We start from the raw sequence: 9,575 nt of genomic DNA on the forward strand, positions 1-9,575 counted from the left end.
TTGCTCCTGTAACTTTTCATCGTCTAAGCTGCCAATGGATTGATTAAAAACTGCCATTACTGTATTAGGAATTCCCTGCCTTAAGGTCTAGTAATTATAATGGCAAGATAGCGGTCTATGATCCTTTCAAGAAATACTGTTGAGATTTCATTATTCCCTGCCTAACACTATAAACTTTGGTCAAATTAGTGGGCTACTTCCAATACACATTTGAGATCTGCTATCAGAGTCTGTCAGTAGACTCCAGGTAAATACTCTTACCTTCAGCCTTATTATTGTAGTCCAGGATGTCTCCTGAGGGGAAATCTATCAACAATTATTGGCTGAGTTAGCCTGCTGGAAGCATGTCTCCTGGAATTTTTTTGGCCTCCAAATGATATAATTTTTCCTCAGTAGTAAAAAAGAATCTTCAAAAAGCTTTTTTGACAGTCATCCCAGCAGGCTGATGGAGTGGTGTTGAAGATGTCTAAGAAACCAATGGAGTTTTTTAGGGTTGTTGGAGAATCATGCATTTTCCTTCTTCCACTGAGAAAGGTCAGCTGTAGCAAAAGGCTGTAATGGTGAAGCTGATTCTCTTATTATGTTCGCACGGGTCTCCACTGTCCACAGAGGTAAAACAGTGGAATTCGCCTTTAGCTTTTTTACAACTTGTGTGGTCAATTATCCTGGCCTCATTCCCTGTGAAGGCTGCCCTTTCTGCCCTGGAGGTCAACCCCACCAGAGCCGAAGAGGTAGTGAGTTGGACCTGGGGTAGGGGACATGTTGGGACCTCCTTAGCAGCAGAGATGAACAAGGAACCAGAAGGCAAGTTCTTCAGGTGTTCTATCATCCTGTAAGATAGGTTAAAAGAGCAGCGGGTTTAGGAGGTCCACTGGCTCCTCCTCACAAGGATCACTACTCCTGTTGATGAGAGAAACATTAATCAAGAGGAAAGAGAAAAGACTTAACCCAAGGTGGTGGGTTAGTAACCAAATCCTTCCAAAATATTATATAGGGGAATTGATCAGGGTTTCCCTGAACCTTTTGAAACACCTTGTCTTCTACTGCTAACACCATAGGGGAGATCAAAGGTTCCCTCCCCACATCAAAAATTGGCCACTTAGAGTTTAGAACTGCAGTAAGTGGTCATTTTCCCTTTATTCATATCTACAGAGAGGTTATGAGCTCTGGCCCTGACTTCCTTAAAATGATCTAAAAAGATTTTGAGAGGGTGAGAATCAGTCTGCCCCATGGTGTACATCCAATACAAATAGAAACTAAATACCACAAAGAACACAGTAGACAAACATGTATGCACAGAGTAGTCATGCTGTGATTGAAAACAAAAGTGTATCCAAAATCTCAGACTCACAGACTCCTGCCTCAGAAACTGAAAGGCAGTCCTGGAAGGAAAGTGACCAATAGTGTTTCCTCTTCCTCCACCAAAATTCTTCCCACTGCGAAAGTGAACACACTTGGAGTGATATGGCCATCTCTGGTGTTGGCAACATCACCTGGTCCCTCATAGCAGAGACACCCAGTGCATCCACTCTAGCCAACACTCTGAAAGCTTACACTGTAAGATCTTCCTCAAAATGAAAGAACAAAGACCCATTAATGCGTACAGAAGACTCAACACCATTGACAGAACTAGGTTCTCTAATGCGGGTCCTCAGTTCTTGAGGATCATGGAGCATCAGTCTTAATGTCATGCCCAGTATAACGAGAACCCCAAGAGACCACCAGGACCACATAACTCTGATTTAAGTGCACATGCCGTTTTATTCGAGTTCAGGCTTATCACAAACCCCTGCATAACAGGTTAGGGAAGTGATGCTCCAGTCTGTGGGCTTAGTGTTTATATAGGAAAAAAATTGAAAGCAGGCCTTCAAGCCTTTGGTGTTACATGATTACATAAATGGTAAAAGGAATGTCCTCAAATTGATATAGCATTTTGTTCAGCCACAAGAGAGAACACATATTCAAAAGGGGTATCTTGACCTGGGAATGATTAAATTTTCATCTTGTTATTGTGCTAAGCCAAGCACAGTTGTTATGTCTATTCTCAACTGCTCTGATATTGGTGGTCTCTTTCCAGGAGCCCAAGGTGTAATCATATCACCAAGGGCAAAAGTAACTTTATTCAAGGCTATCCACAGCTTTTTCCAAGAACAGCAGCTTTCTCGGCGTAAGTGTTAGATTGCAACAGAGCTTAGGGAGAGCAAGATGAACTGTCCTGCTTGTTCATTTCTTCCCAGTACCATGTTGTTCCAATTTGTCCATTTCTACTTTTCTGCCAAAGAGCATTAGAGATGACCAGTAACAAACCATTCCTGGGCCAATCTCAGTGCAGAAGTCAGTCTTATAATAACCAGAACACTAAATTTTTTGTATTCTTTTTGCTGTTATGAATGTAGTTATGATGGCAATGACTGGGGACTCCATTTGATATTGTTTGAGTGTTTCTTGACTGAATCTTTTAGTTCATTTCATTCTATGTATTTTCTAACAGTACGGAATGATTAAGTCATAATTTCTATTAAACCAAATTTACTAAAATAAAGCAGTTAACAGCAAGGAAGGTTGCTAAATTTCATATTTGAGTTCTAAAGGTAGATGAAGAAAAAAAAACTGTGAAAGAAGTTTTTTTTTTTAATATGAAGAGTCAAAATAGCAAAAGGAGAAATTGTGCTGGTTCTTGTAAGGCCGTTCTACTGAGGACCTATCACCCTTCATGACTATAAATAAATTTAGGAGTTTAGAAAAAAGGATTTCAAAGGTTTATTAGAAACATATAATTGTCAGGCTAAACTTTTTCCTAGGCAATCATCTGCTAAATAAGAAAGCAGATTAAAAGAAATAGGAACTTTTCATGGTATCTTTCTTTTTATAACTGAGGGCAGCAAAGCTCAGAGATGATAAATGAAAGTAACTTCGGCTATATAAAGTGAGAGCAGTATTATACAGTGAGGCCTGCGCTAACACACCCTGATATTTAAGCTCTTTCCTTTAGTGTCCCAAGAGAAGTACCATGAAGTAGAGGCCTGTATAATATTCTCCTTTTCTAAACAATAAGCTCAAGATTTCCTCACCAATCATTATGGAATTTCTTATTTTAAGAAAGCATTTCAAGACTTAATTACAGTTGACATTACTCCCTTCCTTTGGTAAAGGTTAGAGAGGCTGGGTTTCAAAAGACCAATTTCATGATCCCCCCTTTTTTTTCCTTTAACAATCATTTTTAGGAAATTTTAACTCCTCACAATGGATCATATTAATGCACTTTATCATCAGATGTTTTCTTAAGAAAAGTCCGTGTTCAGTACTTCTGAAACAGTTACTTTGTACTGTTTTCAATATAAACATGTGAGACTACCACTTTTTTGAAATTAAAAGATTCTGACTCTGCACTGGTTTATAGAAACATTCAGTAAAGAGAATAAACTTGAAACATTATTATTATTATTATTATTATTATTATTATTATATTAGCTTATAGGCTACATACACACACACATAACATACACAACACACACACACACATACACACACACATACACACACACATACAAACACCTGTTTCTTGAACTCTGACAATGGCAACTGCATCCCTCCCACCCCCCTAGGGACCCAGGAATAGCCTGTTTCACCTGTTCTGGTGCTCTACTGAAGCCCATAGTCCAATTATTTCTGATGATTTTACGTATTAGACACAGGACACAGATACTAGGTAACTTTTCCCCTTCAAACAAATAGCATTTCACTCTGTTATTTGATATTATGATATAATCTATTAACCAATTCCCCAAACCACTGTCTGCATTTTGATCTACCTAACCACTAGCCTTGGAGGTCACATCAGGCATCCTCTCCGATTGAAAAAGTGCCTTTGGTAGGATCTAGTATTTTGTACCCTTGTAAAACTTTGACTATCACTCCCATGAAATATAGTTAAAGTTTGAATATGAGTAACGGAAACACAGTGGCTTAAGCCTAACATGCCCCCAATCTTTTATAATGTTTTAATTTTAATAACTATATTTAAATTCTCCAGTTAGATGTAAATGGGTAAGATAAAATAAAGACTGTTATTGGCTTTATTTTAATAGAATTTTGCTTATAAAATTACTATTTTCTTATATTACTGCGATTTTCAAGATATTCAGGCAGAGCCTGGTGACTTATTTCGTATCAATAGACCTGTCTCAATATTTCCTGACATTATCAAAATGCAAAAATACTTGTTAGTCACTATTGTCTCCTCCTTTGAGAACACAATTTATTCATACCCAATTGAGTTACTTATACCATATCTCTTGTCAGTGTTCTGCTGATAGAATTTGAAAATTTCATGATTTATAAGAATTTCAGTTTCTGTCCCTGAAGGAAATATTCTTTACATTTTCAAACTATAACCTTTGGTTGTTTATCCACAAGATCTCATATTATATTACTATCAAAAATATGAAATATTCATCTTTTAAAAATTCTCACACTGTAAAAAATCAGACATTTCAAATGTTTTTCCCCTGTAAAATATTCAAAGTCTCTAAATATACATTCTAAATTATCCAAAGATTTTTCACCTAGGTCTATAATTTCTGCCTATTATTCCATTATACTTTGACATTCGAGGGAAGGATTTGATAAAGACATCCCACTTGGCCAGTGTCTCTTCTTTACCTTCTCTCTCTCTCTCTCTCTCTCTCTCTCTCCCTCTCTCTGTCGTATGTGGTTCTACATTTGTCCCCCTCATAATGCTTCAGATTCTATATGTTTGTCTCATCTGCTGCAGCAGGAATCTTTCTGATGATAGCTGATCAAACATTGGATCTATACATAAAGCAGAATATCATTGAAATATTTCTTACTTTTAAGAGCAGTAGGCTAAGGTTTACCATAGATGCTCTGGACTTTCAAGTCTCAGGGTCTTGGCCTCCTAGCAGTTCCAGAAAATTTATTCTATAACATATAATGGACCTAAGTCATATTGTTTTGTAACTCAAAGTTTTGTGCCACCATTACCATAAAAATATCATGTAAGCAGGATACCCCTTGTAGATCAAACATTTATAGTTGGGTTGGTGTTCATGTTTCATCTAGTTTCTTGGAGTGTAATTTTCCCATACCAAGGACACTAGGAAATTGGAGATGAGTCTCATGCAGATCCCAGTTCAACCTCCATGTTCAATGTGTGTGAGTGTAGTATATAGCATTGGGGATTGCTGTGTGTTTGTGTAGTGGGTAACCTATTGTTTGCAAGCAGCATGTATTGTTGAGGATTCCCATGATTATTTTACAGCCACTCCAATTGTATGTGTAACCTAGTCACAGTACTCAAAACTTCATTTGAGCACACAGAAGATAGTGTTAGACTTTAGGTTTAATTATTTGAAAGTTTCATTAAGATTAATTTTAGAAATTTACCAATTCGATAGCCACTTAGATGTAATAGATATACAGAACCTCCAATGATTTAAAAAATTTAAACAAAGAGTTTCATTGTGATGAAATCAAAATGGCTAGAAGTAAGAAACAAATCATCTTTAGCCATGAGAGAAATGCAAATACAAATCTATGATTCCATCTTATACTAACAGAATGTTGCATTCTAATAAGACAAATAAAGTTTGGCCTGGGGAGGAGGTGAAATAAGGGGAAAACTCATCAAGAGTGCAAGTTTGTATAGCCAATATGGAAATCGATATGTCTGCTCTCAGAACACAGATAAACTACTTGACATCAAAGCATGCTCTAAGTTTTAAGTACAGACACTTTGCTCAAACATAAGCGACCATGTTCTGTCTATAATAGAGCGAAATTGTAAAATCTCAGTCAATAAAAGATCATGAAGATGAGGATACAGTTGAACAACAGTTAATACTTATATTAAAAATGACATTATAAAAATTTGCAGGCAAATATGGAACTAAAAGAAAAAACTTCCTGTATAAGGTAATCCATTTCTAGAAAGAAAATGTAATATTTACTCATGTATAAACCAGTATTAGCCACTTAAATAAATGACAATCAAATAACAGTCTTAGACCCAGATAGAGAGATGTTATATAGCATACAGTCATCTCGGACAAGTGGCTGATAGAATAGAGCCTCAGGGTGGCCTTTGGGTGGAAATAGGAAAGGAAGGTTCATTTGGGAGTGGGGGAAGAGTTGGATTTGAGAGAGAAAAATTCAGGGATCGATAGCTAGAATTAAAAAATGAACATGAAATTCTTTAAAGATTGTCTAACGAGGCTTTCAAAATGCACAATTTCAACTCATACCTCAGATCTAGGGTGTAGACAGTGAAGAGATGTGTAATTTGCAAACGTGATTAAAATTCTGTAAAAATGCTGTGATTGGATTCTAGAACGCATGTAGTGACCCCTGAACCCCTGAGCAGGAGGTATCATGGCTACAATTGTGCTGGCCCAGACTCTTCCAAGGGTTTTCGTCATTTTTTATGAACTCACTCAATTACATAATACTTTTAAATATGATTGTGATATTATATGCAAGTCTATTCCTTTACATTGAGGATTTCACTGTAGAGTAATAATTTAGAATCACAAGAGTATGCATCAATAATTAAATCCTTTGGAGTCCTACTTTGTTTTCCATCATTTTTATCCTTGTATTTTTTTTTTAATTTTTTTTTTTATTAACTTGAGTATTTCTTATTTACATTTCGAGTGTTATTCCCTTTCCCGGTTTCCGGGCCAACATCCCCCTAACCCCTCCCCCTCTTATGGTTGTTCCTTCCCCACCCTTCCCCCATTGCCGCCTCCTCCCCAAATGTCTGAATGCTCACTGGGGTACAGCCTTTAGTATATTCAAAGGCTTCCCCTTCCACTGGTGATCTTACTAAGATACCTTCATTGCTACCTAGAGGGGTCAGAGTCCAGGGTCAGCTCATGTATATATTTAGTGTGTTTAGTCCTAGAAAGCTCTGGTTGCTTACATTGTTGTTCATATGGGGTCTCGAGCTCCTTCAAGCTCTTCTTTTCCAGTTCTTCTCTGATTCCTTCAACGGGGTCCTATTCTCAGTTCAGAGGTTTGTTGCTGACATTCGCCTCTGTATTGCTGTATTCTATTGTGTTCTCAGAGCTTATCTGCACCTCTAAGTGCACTTCTTTGGTGTTTGTCTAATTGGGTGGCTGTATGTATGGGCCACACATGTGGGCAGGCTCTGGAATGGGTGTTCCTTCTGTCTCTGTTTTAATCTTTGCCTCTCTATTCTGCCAAGGGCCTTGTTCTCTTTAAAGAAGGAGTGAAGCATTCACATTTTGATCATCCCGCCTTGAGTTTTCATTTGTTCTATGCATCTAGGGTAATTCAAGCATTTGGGCTATTAGCCACTTATCAATGAGTGCATACCATGTATGTTTTCAGTATCAATATTCTCATTGTATGATATTTTCCAGTTCCAACCATTTGCCTACGAATTTCATAAAGTCATTGTTTTTGATAGCTGAGTAATATTCCATTGTGTAGATGTACCACATTTTCTGTATCCATTCCTCTGTTGAAGGGCATCTGGGTTCTTTCCAGCTTCTGGCTATTATAAATAAGGCTGCTATGAACATAGTGGAGCACGTGTCTTTTTTATATGTTGGGACATCTTTTGGGTATATGCCCAAGAGAGGATAGCTGATCCTAAGGTGGTTCAATGTCCAATTTTCTGAGGAACCTCCAGATTGGATTTCCAGAATGGTTGTACCAGTCTGCAATCCCCACCAAAATGGAGGAGTGTTCCTCTTTCTCCATCCTCGCCAGCATTTACATGTCACCTGAGTTTTGATCATAGCTAATTTCACTGGTGAGGTGAAATCAGGGTTGTTTTGATTTGCATTTCCCTGATGACTAAAGATGTTGAATATTTCTTTTAGGTGTTTTCAGCCATTCGGCATTCCTCAGCTGTGAATTCGTTGTTTATCTCTCAACCCCATTTTTTAATAGGGTTAATTATCTGGCGGCGGTCTAACTTCTTGAGTACTTTGTATATTTTGAATATAAGCCTTCTATCTGTTGTAGGATTGGTAAAGATCTTTTTCCCAATCTGTTGGTTGCCGCTTTGTCCTAACCACAGTGTCCTTTTGCCTTACAGAAGCTTTGCAGTTTTATGAGATCCCATTTGTCGATTCTTGATCTTAGAGCATAAGCCATTGGTGTTTTGTTCAGAAATTTTTCCAGTGCCCATGTGTTCCAGATGCTTCCTAGTTTTTTCTTCTATTAGTTTGAGGTATCTGGTTTGATGTGGAGGTCCTTGATCCACTTGGACTTAAGCTTTGTACAGGGTGATAAGCATGGATCGATCTGCATTCTTTGTACATGTTGACCTCCAGTTGAACCAGCACCATTTGCTGAAAATGCTATCTTTTTCCATTGGATGGTTTTTGGCTCCTTTGTCAAAAAATCAAGTGACCATAGGTGTGTGGGTTCATTTCTGGGTCTTCAATTCTGTTCCATTGGTCTATCTGTCTGTCTCTGTACCAATACCATGCAGTTTTTATCACTATTGCTCTTGTATTACTGCTTGAGTTCAGGGATAGTGATTCCCCTGAAGTCCTTTTTTTATTGTTGAGGATAGTTTTAGCTATCCTGGGTTTTTGTTATTCCAGATGAATTTGCAAATTGTTCTGTCTAACTCTTTGAAGAATTGGATTGGTATTTTGATGGGGATTGCATTGAATCTGTAGATCGCTTTTGTAAAATGGCCATTTTACTATATTAATCCTGCCAATCCATGAGCATGGGGAGATCTTTCCATCTTCTGAGGTCTTCTTCAATTTCTTTCTTCAGAGTCTTGAAGTTCTTATTGTACAAATCTTTTACTTGCTTGGTTAAAGTCACACCGAGGTACTTTATATTATTTGGGTCTATTATGAAGGGTGTCGCTTCCTAATTTCTTTTCTCGGCTTGTTTCTTTTTGTGTAGAGGAAGGCTACTGATTTATTTGAGTTAATTTTATACCCAGCCACTTTTGCTGAAGTTGTTTATCAGCTTTAGTAGTTCTTCGGGAACTTTTTGGGATCACTTAAATATACTATCATATCATCTGCAAATAGTGATATTTTGACTTCTTCTTTTCCGATCTGTATCCCTTGACCTCCTTTTTGTTGTCTGATTGCTCTGGCTAGAACTTCAAGAACTATATTGAATAAGTAGGGAGAGAGTGGCAGCCTTGTTTAGTCCCTGATTTTAGTGGGATTGCTTCAATTTTCTCTCCATTTAGTTTAATGTTAGCAACTGGTTTGCTGTATATGGCTTTTACTATGTTTAGGTATGGGCCTTGGATTCCTATTCTTTCCAGGACTTTTTATCATGAAGGGGTGTTGAATTTTGTCAAATGCTTTCTCAGCATCTAATGAAATGATCATGTGGTTTTGTTCTTTCACTTTGTTTATATAATGGATCACATTGATGGTTTTCCGTATATTAAACCATCCCTGCATGCCTGGGATGAAGCCTACTTGATCATGGTGGATGATTGTTTTGATGTGCTCTTGGATTCGGTTTGCCAGAATTTTGTTGAGTATTTTTGTGCGATATGTTCAAAGGGAAATTGGTCTGAAGTTCTTTTCTTTGTTGGGTCT

This window comes from Rattus rattus, chromosome X (genome assembly GCF_011064425.1).
Source record: "Rattus rattus isolate New Zealand chromosome X, Rrattus_CSIRO_v1, whole genome shotgun sequence".
NCBI classification, from domain to species: domain Eukaryota; kingdom Metazoa; phylum Chordata; class Mammalia; order Rodentia; family Muridae; genus Rattus; species Rattus rattus.